A 19,471-nucleotide genomic window follows, 5' to 3' on the forward strand; every position below is an offset into this window, starting at 1 on the left:
CCCATTCCCAACCTCCTTAGCACTGCCATGGTGAGTAGGCAGCACTGTGCCCCGGCACCAACCCCCATTCCCAACCTCCTTAGCATTGCCATGGTGGGTAGGCAGCACTGTGCCCCGGCACCAATCCCCAACCTCCTTAGCACTGCCATGGTGGGTAGGCAGCACTGTGCCCCGGCACCAACCCCCATCCCCAACCTCCTTAGCACCGCCATGGTGGGTAGGCAGCACTGTGCCCCGGCACCAACCCCCATCCCCAACCTCCTTAGGATTGCCATGGTGGGTAGGCAGCCCTGTGCCCCGGCACCAACCCCAATCCCCAACCTCCTTAGGATTGCCATGGTGGGTAGGCAGCCCTGTGCCCCGGCACCAACCCCAATCCCCAACCTCCTTAGGATTGCCATGGTGGGTAGGCAGCACTGTGCCCCGACACCAACCCCCATTCCCAAATGCGGAGAGCGACTGAATCCCCACCCTGAACCACATGCTGGCATCCCATACCGGCCGCCGTGGCCAGATGCCCTCACCACTGAGGCCACCAGCTATCTACCCATTGGGCTGCATGCATCGGACTGTGTAACACTTGTCTTCTGTTCCCCCCCACTCAGCCCCAGGCAGAGGCTGCCCTTAACCGCCGGAGCAGGAGAGTACTGGAGGGCGACCGGCGGACCGGCAACCCCTCATCGTAGCTGAGCAGTGAGCCCTGGCCGTGGTCAGTGGCTGCGGGTGAGGAAGTGAGACCTCGCTTAATTGCCCCAGCCCCCAACCACCACAACCACCGTCACCCTTACCCCACTCTTCCCCTGCCCACAGTCTAATCATATGTCGTCTTCTGTCTTGCAGGACCTGCTGGTGATGGGTCGGGTCCTTCTGGTGTCCCCTGCCCCCAGCCAATGCTACAAGCTGAGCACCACCACCATCCCCCCCCCCCCCCCCCCCCGTGTGACGACCAGCGACGAAGACAGCAAAACGGACGGGAGCCATATTATGCCTGAGATCCAAGAAACCCCGGAGCTCGAGTCCGGGGATGACACTGATTTCCCATCTCAGCTATCTCCATCATTTGGGCACTTTAGTGAAGAGGCTCCTGGGGCACCCTCTGGTGCGCACCACACAGCTACTCTGATACATCAGGTGGAGGTAGGAACTCCCAAGGGGGCAGGACCGCCGGAAGATGGGCCGACCCCAGGGGCTGGCTGCCGTCCAGAAGGGTTTTGGGCTTCTGGAAGGGACAGTCACGTCGATTGTGAAGATGCATGTGCAGAACCAGGGACGACAGGAGGGGTTGTCGGCGAGCATTCAGAACCTGCAGGTGCTCCCACATCCCCCCTCCCCCTCCCCCGTCCTCGTCCCTCCCTGATCATCCCCACCGCCACAACCCCAGGGATCCGATGGCACCATACTATGGAATGGCCAGCTGACATGCAGGGATCGCCCAGGTGGACGGTGGAAGTGCTACCGTGGGCAGAGTCAGACACTGTCATACGATGCGAAGCACCAGAGCCACCCAGAATGGTGTCCCACAATGGGTTGTCGTCATCCTCTATCCCACGGACCATACCTGCTGCTACTGCCAACCCAGTTCTTATACCCCCATATTGCGGCACGTATGTGTCACGGAGGGGGCTGCAGGCATGGAGGTGGCCAGGTGTGCTGGGGTGGTATCCGTGCCCCTAGCCAGTAAGCACGCTCCCCCCAACCCCCTCCCCCAGTCGGTAAACCTGGAAGCAATCAGAGTGCCCCATGCGTGCTGGCCCCTGGCGCAAATTATCATACCGCCATCATACCAGTGCCAAAGAAGAACCAGGCAACATGCCACAATGACTATCGTCCGGTGGCCTTGACATCTATCATTGTGAAGTTCTCTGAGAGGTTGGTCAGGAGGCACATCAGCTCCATACTCCCAGAATGCCTAGATCCACTGCAATTCGAATACTACCACAACCGGTTCACAGCAGACACCATCTCCCTGGATCTGTGTGGAGTCTGCACGTCCTCCCCGTGTGTGCGTGGGTTTCCTCCGGGTGCTCCGGTTTCCTCCCACAGTCCAAAGATGTGCGGGTTAGGTGGATTGGCCATGCTAAATTGCCCGTAGTGTAAGGTTAATGGGGGGATTGTTGGGTTATGGGTCTACGGGTTACGTGGGTTTAAGTAGGGTGATCATTGTTCGGCACAACATCGAGGGCTGAAGGGCCTGTTCTGTGCTGTACTGTTCTATGTTCTATGTTCTACACTCATCCCTGGAGCATCTCGACAACAAGGACTTCTACATCAGACTCCTATTCATTCTCCCTAAACGTCAGCAAAGCTAAAGAGCTGGTCATTGACTTCAGGAAGCAAAGTACTGTACACACCCCTGTCTGCATCAATGGGGCAGAGGTGGAGATGATTGGTAGCTTCAAATTCCTAGGTGAGCACATCACCAACAATCTGTCTTGGTCCACCTACGTCAACGCTACCACCAAGAAAGCACAACAGCACCTATATTTTCTCAGGAAGCTAAGGAAATTCCGCATGTCCATATTGACTCTTATCAACTTTCACAGATGCACCACAGAAAGCATCTAACTACCACATGGCACTATAGAGTCATGAACAAAGCCCAGTCCATCACACAAACCCGCCTCCCATCCAGTGACTCTGTCTACACCTCCCGCTGCCTGGGGAAAGCAGGCAGCATAATCAAAGACCCCTCCCACCCGGCTTACTCTGGGGCTGGTTTAACACAGTGGTCTAAACAGCTGGCTTGTAATGCAGAACAAGGCCAGCAGCACAGGTTCAATTCCTGTACCGGCCTCCCCGAACAGGTGCCGGCATGTGGCAACTAGGGGCTTTTCACAGTAACTTAATTGAAGCCTACTTGTGACAATAAGCGAATATTATTATTATTCACTCTTCCAACTTCTTCCATCGGGCAAGTGATACAAAAATTTGAGAACGCACACAAACAGATTCAAAACAGCTTCTTCCCCGCTGTTACTAGGCTCCTAAATGACCTTCTCAAGGACTGATAAGACTTATGGACTGAGCTGATCTCTTCACACATCTTGAAATGAAATTAAATGGAAATGGAAATCGCTTATTGTCACAAGTAGGCTTCAAAAATGAAGTTACTGCGAAAAGCCCCTCGTCGGCACATTCCAGCACCTGTTTAGGGAGGCTGGTATGGGAATTGAACCGTGCTGCTGGCCTGCTTTAAAAGCCAGCTAATTAGTCCAGTGTACTAACCCAGCCCCAACTTACCAACCATCTTCTCCGCTTAGTACTGCACTCCTATATGCTTCACCCCATGCCTGTGTCTGTATTTACATTGTGTATTTTATGTTGGCCCTATTATGTATTTTCTATTCATGTACGGAATGATCTGTTTGAGCTGCACGCAGAACAATACATTTCACTATACCTAGGTACATGTAACAATAAACAAATCCAAATCGAAAAGTCATGTGGCCTCCCGTGCCCATGTCCTGCCCATCCTCGCCCTCCCCTGCATTGTCATCAAACAAGGCCTGACATTCATCCTCCTCCTCCAGCACGTTGCCCCTCTGCTGTGCGATGTTATGGAGGACACAGCAGGCCACCACGATGCTGGCAACCCTCTCAGTGCCAAACTGGAGGGGTCTCCAGAGTGGTCCAAGCACCTGAACCGCATCTTCAGGATGCCAAAGCACCACTCGATCACGCCCCGAGTCGCTGCATGGCCGTCATTGTAGTGGGTCTCCACAATGGTCTATGGGCTAGGCATCATCAGCCACGACCACATTGGATAACCCCTGCCGCCTAGGACCAACCCCCTCCCGGCCAATGTAATGTCAAATGTGCCAGGATGAAAGTGTTGTGCACTCTGCTTGGGTATCGGGCATAGACATCCATGATGCATGTGGTCACATATCGGTTTGTGAAAACTGGCCTGTCATCTGCAGGTGTGGAGGATCTCTGTATCTATTCGTATACCTGTAACGCCGTACCATATACCAAATAACAGAAATTCAAGACTGGCTTCTTGGATTGAAAGCAATTTGCAACTTTTATTTTGTCAGCTAGTAGTGTCTACTGGTAAGCTTCAATTTTCAAGTACAAATTTAGGACTTTCTGACTAGCCCCGCAGCAAGCTAATCAGAATGATTGTCCTTCGCAAATACAGATTGTTGAATTCAAAATACAATCACAGCTTGTGGTAATTTCTACAAATCAAGATGCACAGTACAAAATGACTGCATAATTTAAAATAGAATAAAACAGTGGTTTTACAAAGCAAGCAGATAGAATAGGTTTCAGAGGACAGGTTGAATTGATTCTAGAATGGCTTTCCCAGCCTGATATCTGAACTTTTAAGAAATTTACTATCTTTAAAGTTTTGTCCTTCGTACAGCTGTGATTGGTTTTAACTAATCTATAATTCATTTAATTCGGCCAAAGTGTCTGTCTGTCAAATTAAGAGATAAGAGATTTCTGTTTTTTCCATAGTGAAACACATTTCCCACCAAAGATTCTCACTGTGGGATGACTTATTATTACCATGGACACGATACTGGGATCTCAGCCCAGCTCTCTAACACGAAGAGTCTTTCTGCCAGTTTGTCCTTGTAAATCCGAGCATTCTGCTTATCTGATCAATTCACAAGCAGTCAGCCTTTTCTTACTGTTATGGTTAATACATATTGATTTAAAAGTTTAGTTAATATGATTTCCTTGAATGGTTTCTTCCTCTAAACCTTTTTACCTATAATAAAAGGTTGGTTTCGATCAAGGTGCTTATAGAGGAACTTGTGTCACATTGGTTAGCACTGCTGCCTCACAGCTCTCAGGACCCAGGTTCAATTCCAGCCTCAGGTAACTGTCTGTCTGGAGTTTGCACTTTCTCGTTGTGTCTGCGTGGGTTTCCTCCGGGTGCTGAGATTTCCTCCCACAGTCCAAAGATGTGCAGGTTAGGTGAATTGGTCATGTTAGATTACCCATTAGTGTCCAGGGATATGGAGTTTGATGGGGTTGCAGGGATAGGGCAGATGCCTGGTTATAGAAATAAACAACTTTTAGAATTCATATATTTGTTCCTTCAATGCCTGCCATTGCCTTTCCTTTCAGTACTGTTTCCCAATCCATTACGTCCAGCTCATGCTTCATGTCATCACAGTTACCGTTATTGAAGTAATCTCAGAATCAACTACTATGGGCAGCACGGTAACACAAGTGGATAGCACTGTGGCTTCACAGCGCCAGGGTCCCACTTCGATTCCATGTCTGCGTGGGTTTCCTCCGGGTGCTCCGGTTTCCTCCCACAGTCCAAAGACGTTCAGGTTAGGTGGATTGGCCATGATAAATTGCCCGTAGTGTCCAAAAAGGTTAGGAGGGGTTATTGGATTATGGGGATAGGGTGGAAGTGAGGGCTTAAATGGGTTGGTGCAGACCCGATGGGCCGAATGGCCTCCTTCTGCACTGTATGTTCTATGACATTATCCACCTTGATAAAGAATTCTATCATATTATGGTCATTCATCCCCAACGGCTCTCTCACTATTAGGTTAGCAACTAATCCTTTCTCATTGCACAACGCCCAGTCCGAGGTGGCCTGTTCCCTTGTTGGTTCCTTACTGTATTGGTCCAGAAGACTATCCCGTATATACTCCAGAAATTCCTCCATATATATATATATACTAGGGGCTTTTCACAGTAACTTCATACTTGTGACAATAAAAGATTATTATATATATTTAGATTAAAGTCACCCATTGTCACAGATGTTCCTTTATCACATGCATCTCTGATTTTCAGTCTCATGCTATTCCCTACATTACAACTGCAGTTTGGTGGTCTGTGTTAAACCCCTACAAAAGTTTTTTGCCCCTTGATGTTTCTTATCTTGCCCCAGATTCCACATCATCTGTGCGAATAGCTTTCCTCAATAATGTATCTGTTTTGTTATGCTCTTGACGTAACATAAGCTGCTTCCTTGATGTGCACTCTGAGAAAGGAAGGTTCAGACTTAGAGATAGCTTCAACACATTTATTAAACTGTTCTACTTGGATTCGACTCTCCTGTTAATCCTGCTATAGCTACTCAGACTATCTAACCAGTCTGCTACAATCCACGAGGTGGGTGTGATGTGTTCAATCAACCCTGTGTACTCACTAAGTGTCTCCACTGGAAAGAGAAAGATCATGTGTGCTGTGTCCTTATATATGGTTTGGTGTAATGCCCTCCTGTGGTAGTGTCACCTCTGTGTGTGTCTTGAATGCCCATTGGTTGTGTCCTATCTTACTGGCCTATTGGTTGAATGTCTGTGTGTCATGACTCTGGTGCTCCCTCTAGTGTCTATCTGGCCTATGTGTATTTACATTAACCCCTTGTGCATTTACAGTGATGCATATCAGCACAGTATTAATGCCTTCTTTGATCAACAATGCAACTCCACCTTTTGTTTTTGTCTGACATGCTAAAATCTATGTAGCCCTCAATGTTTATTTTGCATCCTTGGTCACCTTGGAGCCATGTCTCCATAATCCCAACTATATCATACCGCTTTACATCTATCTGCGCAATTCATCCATTTATTTTAAATGCTCCACGCGTTCAGGTACAAAACCATTTAACGTTCCTTATCCTGTCCCTACTATTTTTTACAGTAGCATTTTATGATACAGGATCTTGATTTCTCTGCCAATCACTTTTCTTATTCTCAAAGAACAAAGAAAAGTACAGCACAGGAATAGGCCCTTCGGCCCTCCAACTCTGCGCCAATCATGATGCCTAACTAAAAACAAAACATTCTGCCCTCACTCAGTACATATCCGTCTATTTCCTCCATCTTCATGTACCCATCCAGATGCCCCTTAAATTTTGGTAATGTGCCTGCTTCCACCATTTCCTCTGGCAGCACATTCTAGGTACCCACCACTCTGTGAAAAATGTACCCTGCACATCTCCCTTAACCTTTCTTTCCCTCTCTCACCTTGAACCTGTGTCCACTTGTAATTCACACTTCCACCCTTGGAAAAAGCCTCTGACTATCCACCATGTTGATGCCTCTCCTAATTTTGTAGAACTCTATCAGGCCTCCCCTCAGCCTCCACCTTTCCAGTGAAAACAATCTTAGTTTATTCAACCTCTCCTCACAGCCAACACCCTTGAGACCAGGCAACATTCTGGTGAACCTTCTTTGTAATCTCTACAAAGCTTCCATGTCCTTCTGATAATGTGGTGACCAGAAATGCACGCAATACTCCAAATACGGCCTAACCAAGGTTTTATACATCTGAAAAATGAAAATCGCTTATTACTATAAGTAGGCTTCAAATGAAGTTACTGTGAAAAGCCCCTAGTCGCCACATTCCGGCGCCTGTTCGGGGAGGCTTGTACGGGAATTGAACTGTGCTGCTGGCCTGCCTTGGTCTGCTTTAAAAGTCAGCTCTTTAGCCCTGTGCTAATCCAGTTGCAAAATGAATTCCTAACTTCCTTTCTATCTTTTTCTTTTGCCCTTGATTCCTGCTGTTCTGAATCCTCACACAGGTTCCCATCCCTCTGCCATATTAAAGTTTAAACCCTCTCAAACTGCTCTAGCAAGTACCACCCCCCCCCCCCCCCACCCCCCACCAGGACCTCGTTCCCGGTCCTGCCCAAGTGGCTGCATTAGCACCATGGGGGCGGAATGGCCTCTTTGTACTATAAAGTTCTGATTCTTTGAAAAAAATGCTGGGTCTTCTTAAAGGGGCCTTCCACTCCATCATCAGTGCTCACAATCCTTACTTCAGAACATTCTCCTCAGATCCCTGGCTGGCAGCTCCTTTACTGAACTGTAAACTCTGTCTCAAACTTCCCTTTCTGATTGTTATATTCAAATTTCATGACTGTGGTGAATGTAACTTGGCAATTCACACTGTATCTTTGTAAGCGCAGTAGCATTATACGACCACTAGGGGGAGGAGCTCTGGGAATGCTCAGGAGTTTGTACAGGGCTCCACCCTTGGCTCCGCCCATGACTCCTCCCCCTTGTGCTGCTGTATAAATACCCTTGTCCAGAGTCAGCCTGCAGTTCACCGAGAGTTCATCAACGGGTAACTGGCTGGCTCTGAAGTAAGTAGAATAAAACTACTGTTCATATCGGAAAGCACGTGTCTGGTGAATTGATGGTTCCATCAATTTATTCTACATAAGAACAGTCAAGATCGATCATGGAATCGGCTCTCAAGCCTGGACGCCTGGAACTCGACCCACAGGATGCAGAGGCAAAAGTAATCTTCTCCCACTGGCTGCGGTGTTTTAAGGCCTACCTGGCAGAAGCGAGCACAGCCGAAACGACAGAGGAACAGAAGTTAAGTCTACTGCACATGAGGGTGAGTCACAGACTCTCTACGCAACTAAACTCGGCCGGTTCATATACCCCAGCGCTAGCGGTACTCGATAAGATATATGTAAGGCCCATTAACGAAGTTTACGCCGCCATGTGTTCTCCTCATGTGTTCTCCACATTCTCCTCAGATCCCTGGCTGGCAGCTCCTTTACTGAACTGTAAACTCTGTCTCAAACTTCCCTTTCTGATTGTTATATTCAAATTTGGGGCAGCATGGTGGTTAGCATAAATGCTTCACAGCTCCAGGGTCCCAGGTTCGATTCCCGGCTGGGTCACTGTCTGTGTGGGGTCTGCATGTCCTCCCCCTGTGTGTGTGGGTTTCCTCCGGGTGCTCCGGTTTCCTCCCACAGTCCAAAGATGTGCGGGTTAGGTGGATTGGCCATGCTAAATTGCCCGTAGTGTCCTATAAAGTAAGGTTGGGGGGGGGGGTTGTTGGGTTACGGGTATAGGGTGGATACGTGGGTTTGAGTAGGGTGATCATTGCTCGGCACAACATCGAGGGCCGAAGGGCCTGTTCTGTGCTGTACTGTTCTAAGTCTAAGTCTATGTGTTCACGACTCGCCGCCTACACAATCACTCGCCGAGTTTTTACGGGAACTCAATAATTTGTCCAATGACTGTAACTATCAAGCGGTTACCAGGGCGGCTGAACACAGAGAACTTGCTGTAGGCGATGTTTTTGTAGCGGGCCTCAGGTCTAATTCTGTGCGCCAACGACTGCTGGAAAAGGGGGCCCACGACTTAGAAACAACTGTGGAAGCTGCTACCACGATGGCGGTCTCCTTCCGCAGCCTTAACTCGTTCCCCGCGGACCCCGCGACCCAATCATGGGCCCCCGACCAGCGACTCCCCCAGCCCTGTGCTACGCGGCCGCCCAGCCACCATGCTGCCCCAGCCAGCCACTATGCTGTTCCAGCCACCATGCTGCTCCAGCCAGCTACTATGCTGCTCCAGCCACTATGCTGCTCCAGGCTGTCATTTCTGCGGCCAGAACCAGCACCCGCGGCAGCACTGCCCGGCCCGCAACGCGACCTGCAGCAGCTGCGGGTGGAAAGGCCACTACGCAAGAGTGTGCCTCGCAAAAAGGGCCCCAGCTTCCATCTCCCCAGCGGCACGAAGTAATCGCTCCCCGCACTCTCAGCTACGCAGGGCCCGAAACGCTGCGGCCTATGCCCCAACTCCACCCCCTCCCGCCACGTGCGATCCATGGGGGCCGCCATCTTGGCAAACCTCCACCACGTGGCCGGCCACGTGCGATTCATGGGGGCCGCCATCTTGGACGCCATCTTCCTCGCCGCCCGCCACGTGCGATCCACGGGCACGACCTGCATCTCCACGCTCGGACAACTCATTGGAAGAGTATGACTGCGAACACAGAGGGCAGTCATTACGGGGCCACTCCAGCACAGCTGATCGAGCCGCCGACTACCAGCAACTCAGCGCAGTCATTCTGGACCAATCACGCCCGAAGCATCTGCGAAAATCGATGGCAGAGGTCCAAATCAACGGGTACAAAACGCCATGCCTCTTCGACTCCGGGAGCACTGAGAGCATCATACATCCAGACCTGGTAAGACGTTTTCCCTGTTTTCCCCGTGCGGCAAACTATCTCGCGCGCCTCAGGCTCCCACTCGGTCCAGATCCAGGGGCGCACCGCCGTGACACTCACAATCCGAGGCGCCAGCGACTCAAAGTCCCAACTCTACGTTTTGCCCGACCTCTGCGCGCCACTCTTATTAGGCCTAGACTTTCAATGTAACCTTAAGAGCCTCACCCTCAGCTTCGGCGGGCCCCTGCCCCCACTCACTATCTGCAGCCTCGCTACGCTGCGAATCTCCCCCCTCCTCTCTTCGCCAATCTCACAAAGGACTGTAAACCCGTAGCCACACGTAGCAGGCGGTATACCCTGCAGGATAGGGTATTTATCAGAGTAGAGGTCCGAAGGCTTCTCAGTGAGGGGATTATAGAGGCCAGCAATAGTCCCTGGAGAGCTCAGGTGGTGGTCGTTAAGACCGGGGAAAAATTCCGCATGGTTGTCGACTACAGTCAGACCATAAATAGATTTACGCTCCTCGACGCGTATCTCCTTCCCAGAATTGCAGACATTGTAAACCAGATCGCCCAGTACCGGCTCTTTTCCACGGTAGACCTGAAGTCTGCATACCACCAGCTCCCAATCCGCCCGGAGGACCGCCACGACACGGCATTCGAGGCCGATGGCCACCTCCTCCATGTCCCTTTTGGCGTCACTAATGGGGTTTTGGTGTTCCAACGAGCAATGGACCGAATGGTGGACCAGTACGGGCTGTGGGCCATGTTTCCGTACTTGGACAATGTCACCATCTGCGGCTATGACCAGCAGGACCACGACGCCAACCTCCACCGTTTTCTCCAGACGGCACAGAAACTGAATCTCATGTATAACAAGGCGAAATGCGTTTTCCGCACAACCAGACTAGCCATCCTCGGCTATGTCGTGGAAAATGGAGTCCTGGGCCCAAACCCGGACTGTATGCTTAGAACTCCCCCTCCCCCATTGCCCCAAGGTCCTCAAACGGTGCTTGGGCTTCTTCTCCTACTACGCACAGTGGGTCCCTTAATATGCGGACAAAGCCCGCCCACTCTTTAGGACCACACGATTTCCCCTGTCAGCTGAGGCCCGCCAGGCCTTCGACTGCATCAAGGAGGACATCACCAAAGCAGCCATGCGGGCGGTGGATGAATCCACTCCATTCCAGGTAGAGAGCGACGCCTCAGAGGTAGCTCTAGCAGCCACTTTGAACCAGGCAGGGAGACCAGTCGCATTTTTCTGCCGTACCCTCTCCGCTTCAGAACTCCGACACTCCTCAGTCGAGAAAGAAGCACAAGCCATTGTGGAGGCTATTTGTTACTGGAGGCACTACCTCGCAGGTAGGAGGTTCACCCTCATCACCGACCAAAGATCGGTTGCCTTCATGTTTGACAACTAGCAAAGGGGCAAAATTAAAAACGACAAAATTCTGAGGTGGAGGATCGAACTCTCCACCTACAATTACGATATTAAGTATCGACCTGGGAAGCTCAACGAGCCTCCGGATGCCCTATCCCGCGGGACATGCGGCAGCGCGCAGATTGACCGATTGAAAGTCATCCATAATGACCTCTGCCACCCGGGGGTCACCCGGCTCGCCCACTACATCAGAGCCCGAAACCTGCCTTTCTCCAACGAGGAGGTAAAAGCGGTCACCAGGGACTGCCCGATCTGTGCGGAGTGCAAACCACACTTCTATAGACCAGACAGGGCCCACCTGGTCAAGGCTTCTAGGCCCTTTGAACGCCTCGCGATTGATTTCAAAGGGCCACTCCCCTCAACTAACAAGAACGTTTACTTTCGAAATGTCGTAGATGAGTTCTCCCGTTTTCCATTCGCTATCCCGTGCCCCGACATGACCTCCCGCACAGTCATTAGGGCCCTGCATAGCATCTTCATCCTGTTTGGTTTCCACAGCTACGTACACAGCGACCGGGGTTCGTCCTTCATGAGCGACGAGCTGCGTCAGTACCTGCTCGACAAGGGCATTGCCTCGAGCAGGACTACCAGCTACAACCCCAGGGGAACGGGCAGGTGGAGAGGGAGAATGCGACGGTCTGGAAGACTGTCCTGCTGACCCTCCGGTCTAGAAAGCTCCAAGTCTCCCAGTGACAGGAAGTCCTCCCAGACGCGCTGCACGCTATTAGGTCCCTTTTGTGCACAGCGACCAATCAGACCCCTCACGAGAGGCTCTTCATTTTTTCCAGGGGCACTACCATGGGGGTCTCACTTCCGGCATGGCTGAAGACACCGGGCCTGTACTCCTGAGGAAACACGTCAGGGCGCACAAAACCGACACCCTTGTTGAGAAGGTGCGCCTGCTCCACTCCAACCCCCAGTACGCATTCGTTGAGTTCCCTGACTGCCGTCAGGACACAGTATCCCTCCGGGATCTGGCACCCGCCGGATCCAGCGCCCCTTCTACACCCTTACCCCATGCTGCCGCCCCCTTGCGCTCCCGAGCACACGAGCTCGCTCCACCAATTCCGCGCACCCGTGCCGGCCAGCCCCCAGTCGAACCAGAAGAGTATGAAGCTCGGATACAACCCTCCCTGGAGTCCGCCATCGTACCCCAGCACACAACACCCATCCAGCCACCACAAGAGGCTGCAACCCCGGTGCTCCGCAGATCACAGCGGACAGTTCGACCACCGGACAGACTGACTTTGAAGACCACCACCCCCGCCGGACTTGATTTTTTTGCAGGGGGTGAATGTGATGAATGTAACTTGGCAATTCACACTGTATCTTTGTAAGCGCAATAGCGTTATCCGACCACTAGGGGGAGTAGCTCTGGGAATGCTCAGGAGTTTGTACAGGGCTCCACACTTGGCTCCGCCCACGACTCCTCCCCCTTGTGCTTCTGTATAAATACCCTTGTCCAGAGTCAGCCTGCAGTTCACCGAGAGTTCATCAACGGGTAACAGGCTGGCTCTGAAGTAGAATAAAACCACTGTTCATATCGGAAAGCACGTGTCTGGTGAATTGATTGTTCCATCAATGACCTTCCTCCCATTTCTGCTGACTGATCTATTAGAAAGTGGTGCAGACAGACTTTGTCATTTCAGCTGGAGTCATGTACCGATGGAGAACATAGAACATTAAAGCCAATGTTTGCCTGTCTGCTGTCTGACGTTGGAATTGGAGCACACTGCAGGCATCACTCCCAGTCCAGAACCAATACTGTAACATTCAGCAACAAACCTACTGTTCTGAACAATTTATGTTATCAGCAATATTTGTTCTGAGCTCAGTTGACTGGCCAGCTGGTTTGTGACGTGGACAGACACCAACAGTGTGGGTTCAATTCCTGAACTGGCTCAGGTTATTCATGAGGTTATTATCAACCTCTTCTGAGGTGTGGTGACCCTCAGGTTCAACCACCACCAATCAACTCTCAAAAGGGAGATCAGCTTATTGTCCTCTGGGACTGTGGTGATATTTCAATAACAAACAACAATACACCAGAGGAACAGGCCCTTTGGCCCTCAAGCCTGCACCGGTCATGATGCCACCCTAGCCAAAACCCTCTGCACTTCCTTCTGCCGTATCCTTTAATACCCATCTTATACATGGATTTGTCGAGATGCCTTTTGAACGGCGTGAATGTATCTGCTTCCACAACCTCCCTTGGCAGTGCTCTCCAGGCATTCACCACCCTGTGTAAAAAACCTGCCTCATACATTTCCTCTAAATTTTGCCCCTGGACCTTTGTCAAAAGCCTTTTGAAAGTCCAGATACACAACATCCACTGGTTCACCCTTGTACACTCTACTGGTCACAGCCTCAAAACATTCCGGAAGATTTGTCAAGCATGATTTCCCTTTAGTGAATCCATGCTGACCTGGGCCAATCCTGTCCCCGTTTCCAAAAGCTCAGTTATTTCATCCTTAATGATTGACTCAAGCATTTTTCCCAGCACCGATGTCAGGCTATCCGTTCTCCAATTCCCGTTTTTGCTCTCCCTTCTTTTTTAAAAAGTGGGGTTGCATTAGCTAACCTCCAATCCATTGGAACTCTTCCACAGTCGAGAGAATACTGGAAATTTATCACCAATATGTCCACTATTTCTCGGGCCACATCCTTAAGTACTCTGGGATGCAGAGCATAACGACATGGGGGCTTATCGTGTTTTAATCAGATCAATTTCCCCAATAAAATTTCTTGACTAATAGGATTGGATTGGATTTGTTTATTGTCACGTGTACCAAGGTACAGTGAAAAGTATTTTTCTGCGAGCAGCTCAAACAGATAATTTAGTACATGAAAATAAAATAAAAAGAAAATACATAACAGGGAAACACAAGGTACACAATGTAAACACATAGACACCAGCATTGGGTGAAGCATACACAAGTGTAGTGTTAATCATAGCTTCAGTTGTTCTGTGGTAGCAGCGAGAGCAGTAACCAGGGGGCTGTCGGGAAAGTAAGTCTTCCGTTTTAAAAACTTACCTTACAGGAGGGGTGAGTGGGAGGAGCTGAGTGGGAACGGTCGAATTGCCCTCTGGGAAGGTGAGTGAACTGATATATTTGGGCAGCGGCTGAACTCGAGACACTACACGTGTAGTGTCTCCCACCCACCCTCCTCCTCTAACCAAAAAAAAAGACTGTGGTGTGTTGATAAGCTGAGGTTTTTCTATTTCTTTTTATCGTGTGATTGTTGACAATTTTCCTTCTTTTTTTCCCTTTTTCATTTATCGATTATTTGCTATTATAGTTGGACTAAGTTAAGCTTAAGATTAAAAATGGCATGAGATCTCAGACCCGTGTTATGTTCCTCTTGCTCAATGTGGGAGCTCAGGGACGTGGCTGATGTCCCTGACTCCTTCACGTGCGGGAAGTGTGTCCAGCTGCAGCTCTTGTTAGACCGCATGACGGCTCTGGAGCTGTGGAAGGACTCACTTTGGAGCATCCTCGATGCTGAGGACATAGAATATAGAACATTACAGCACAGTACAGGCCCTTCGGCCCTCAATGTTGCGCCGTCCTGTGAAACCCCTCTAAAGTCCCTCGACACTATTCCCTTATCGTCAAGATGCCTATCCAATGACCATTTGAATGCGTTTACTGTTGGTGAGTCCACTACTGTTGCAGGCAGGGCATTCCACGCCCTTACTACTCTCTGAGTAAAGACCCTACCTCTGACATCTGTCCTATATCTATCTCCCCTCAATTTAAAGCTATGCCCCCTCGTGCTGGACATCTTGTATGCCTCAATTAAGTCACCTCTTAATCTTCTTCTCTCTAACGAAAACAGCCTCAAGTCCCTCAGCCTTTCCTCATATGATCTTCCCTCCATACCAGGCAACATTCTGGTAAATCTCCCCTGCACCCTTTCCAATGCTTCCACATCCTTCCTATAATGTGGCGACCAGAACTGCACGCAATACTCCAAATGCAGCCGCAGCAGAGTTTTGTACAACTGCAACATGACCTCATGGCTCCGAAACTCAATTCCTCTCCCAATAAAAGCTAACACACCGAACGCCTTCTTAACAATCCTCTCAACCTGGGTGGCAACTTTCAGGGATCTATGGACATGGAGACCGAGGTTTCTCTTCTTGTCCACACTACCAAGAATCTTACCATTAGCCCAGTACTCTGTCTTCCTGTTATTACTTCCAAAATGAATCACCTCACACTTTTCTGCATTAAACTCCATTTACCACCTGTCAGCCCAGCTCTGCAGCTTATCCATGTCCCTCTGTAATTTGTAACATCCTTCTGCACTGTCCACAACTCCACCGACTTTAGTGTCATCTGCAAATTTACTCACCCATCCTTCTACGCCCTCCTCCAGGTCATTTATAAAAATGACAAACAGCAGCGGCCCCAAAACAGATCCTTGCGGTACACCACTAGTAACTGGACACCAGTCAGACCATTTCCCATCAACCACCACCCTTTGTCTTCTATCAGCTAGCCAATTTCTGATCCAAACTGCTCAATCACCATGAATCCCATACCTCTGTATTTTCTGCAATAGCCTATCGTGGGGAACCTTATCAAACGCTTTACTGAAATCCATATACACCACATCAACTGCTTTACCCTCATCCACCTGTTTGGTCACCTTCTTGAAGAACTCAATGAGGTTTGTGAGGCACGACCTACCCTTCACAAAACCATGTTGACTATCTCTAATCAAATTATCCCTTTACAGATGATTATACATCCGATCTCTTCCCACAACAGAAGAAAGGCTCACTGGTCTATAGTTACCTGGGTTATCTCTACTTCCCTTCTTGAACAAGGGGACCACATTTGCTATCCTCCAGTCTTCTGGCACTATTCCTGTAGACAAAGATGACTTAAAGATCAAAGCCAAAGGCTCATCAATCTCCTCCCTAGCTTCCCAAAGAATCCTAGGATAAATTCCATCCGGCCGAGGGGACTTACCTATTTTCACACTTTCCAGAATCGCTAACACCGCCTGTACCTCAGTATTCTCCTTGACAACTTTGTCTTTTTCCTGTGTGAATACAGACGAAAAATACTCATTTAGCTCCTCACCCATCTCCTCGGACTCCATGCACAACTTCCCACTACTGTCCTTGACTGGCCCTACTCTTACCTTAATCATTCTTTTATTCCTGACAGATCTATAGAAAGCTTTAGGGTTATCCTTGATCCTACCTGCCAAAGACTTCTCATGTCCTCGCTTGGCTCTTCTTAGCTCTCTCTTTAGAGCCTTCCTAGCTAACTTGTAACTCTCAAGCGCCCTAACTGAACCATCACGTCTCATCTTCACATGAGCCTCCTTCTTCCTCTTGACAAATGTTTCAACTGCTTTACTAACCCATGGTTCCCTCGCTCTATCACTTCCTCCCTGCCTAACACGCAGTAGCTGTTCCTTGAATATGCTCCACATTTCCATTGTGTCCATCCCCTGCAGTTTTCCTCTCCACCCGATGCATCCTAAGTCTTGCCTCATCGCATCATAATTGCCTTTCCCCCAGCTATAACTCTTGCCCTGCGGTATATACCTATCCCTTCCATCACTAAAGTAAACGTAATCGAATTGTGGTCACTATCACCAAAGTGCTCACCTACCTCCAAATCTAACACCTGTCCTGGTTCATTACCCAGTACCAAATCCAATACGGCCTCGTCTCTTGTTGGCCTATCTATATACTGCATCAGGAAACCCTCCTGCACACATTGGATAAAAATGGACCCATCTAAAGTACTCGAACTATAGTGTTTCCAGTCAATATTTGGAAAGTTTAAGTCCCCCACAACAACCACCCTGTTACTTTCGCGCCTATCCAGAATCATCTTTGCAATCCTTTCCTCTACATCTCTGGAACTTTTCAGAGGCCTATATAAAAGCACTAACAGGGTGACCTCTCCTTTCCTGTTTCTTAACTCAGCCCATACTACCTCAGTATTCGAGTCCTCATCAAATGTCCTCTCAGCCACCGTAATACTGTCCTTGACTAACAATGCCCCCACCCTCTTACCACCTTCCGAGCTAACGGAAATATCTAAACCCCGGCACCTGCAACAACCAGTCCTCGCCCTGCTCTATCCGTGTCTCCGAAATGGCCACAACTTCGAAGTCCCAGGTACTAACCCATGCCGTAAGCTTATTCCGGATGCTCCTGGCATTGAAGTAGACCCACTTTAAACCACCTTCCTTCCTGCCGGTACACTCCTGCAACTTTGAAACCGTACTCATGACCTCACTACTCTCAGCTTCTTGTGTACTGGAGCTACAATTCAGGTTCCCAATCCCCTGCTGAACTAGTTTAAACCCTCCCGAAAAGTATTAGCAAACCTCTCCCCCAGGATATTAGTACCCCTCTGGTCCAGGTGTAGACCATCCCGTTTGTAGAGGTTCCACCTACCCCAGAATGAGCCCCAATTGTCCAAGAATCTGAAACCCTCCCGCCTGCACCATCCCTGCAGCCATATGTTCAACTGCTCTCTCTCCCTATTCCTCGACTCGCTAGCACGTGTAACAACCCAGAGATAATAACTCCGTCCTGGATCTAAGTTTCCACCTTAGCTCCCTGAATTCCTGCCTTACATCCCTATCCCTTTTCCTACCTATGTCGTTGGTACCTATGTGGACCACGACTTGGGGCTGCTCCCCCTCCCCCTTAAGGATCCTGAAAACACGATCCGAGACATCGCGGACCCTGGCACCTGGGAGGCAGCACACCAACCACGGGTTTCTCTCATTCCCACAGAATCTCCTATCTATTCCCGTAACTATGGAGTCTCCAATGACTAATGTTCTTCTCCTCTCCCCCTTCCCTTCTGAGCAACAGGGACAGACTCTGTGCCAGAGACCTGTACCCCATGGCTTACCCCTGGTAAGTCTTCCCCCCAACAGTATCCAAAGCGGTATACTTGTTGCTAAGGGAAACGACCACAGGGGGTCCCTGTACTGACTGCTTCCTCCCAGCCCCTCTCACCGTCACCCATCTATCTTTATTCTTTGGCGTAACTGCCTCCCTGAAGCTTCTATGACCCCCTCTGCCTCCCGTATGATCCGAAGTTCATCCAGCTCCAGTTCCCTAACACGGTTTTTGAGGAGCTGGAGTTGGGTGTACTTCCCACAGATTAAATCAGCAGGGACATTGACCCTTACCTCAAACATTCAAATTGTTGGTACCTATGTGGAGGTCGTGGGTAGCACGTTTAGCGAATTGGTCACACCACAGATTAGGATTGCTGAGGGAGAAAGGGAATGGGTGACCAAAAGGCAGAGAAAGAGCAGGAAGGCAGTGCAGATGTCCCAGCAGTCATCTCCCTCCAAAACAGATATACCGTTTTGGATACTGTTGCAGGAGATTGCTCACCAGGGGAAGGCAGCAGTAGCCAGGCTCATGGCACCGTGGCTGGCTCTGATGTACAGAAGGGCGGGAAAAAGAGTGGAAGGGCTATCGTCGTAGGGGATTCAACTGTAAGGGGAGTAGATAGGCGGTTCTGTGATCGAAAATGAGACTCCCAATTGTATGTTGTCTCCCAGGTGCACGGGTCAGGTATGTCTCAGATCGGCTGCAGAACATTCTGAAGGGGGAGGGTGAACAGCCAGTTGTCATGGTGCATATAGGCACCAACGATATAGGTTAAAAATGGGATGCGGTCCTACAAGCAGAATTTAGGGAGTTCTGAGCCAAGTTAAAAAGTCGGACCTCCAAGGTAGTAGTCTCAGGATTGCTACAAATGCCACGTGGTAGTCAGAGTTGAAATGAAAGAATAGGCAGGATGAAAGTGTGGCTTGAGAGATGGTGCAGGAGGGAGGGGTCCAGATTTTTGGGACATTGGAACCGGTTCTGGGGGAGGTGGGACTGCTACAAATTGGACGGTCTACACCTGGACTGGACTGGAACCAATGTCCTTGGGGGTGCTTTTGCTAATGCTGTTGGGGAGGGTTTAAACTAATGTGGCAGGGGGATGGGAACCAAATGGGGAGATTAGTGGACAGTAAGGAGGTAGTACCTAAAGCCTGTAAGGAACTAGATCATGAAGTCAGCGTGACTAAGGGTAAGAGTAGGCAGGGAGCAGATGATGAACGCAAAGTGACTGGTGGTCTGAGGTGC

This window comes from Scyliorhinus canicula, chromosome 3 (genome assembly GCF_902713615.1).
Source record: "Scyliorhinus canicula chromosome 3, sScyCan1.1, whole genome shotgun sequence".
In the NCBI taxonomy this organism is placed as follows: Eukaryota; Metazoa; Chordata; class Chondrichthyes; order Carcharhiniformes; family Scyliorhinidae; genus Scyliorhinus; species Scyliorhinus canicula.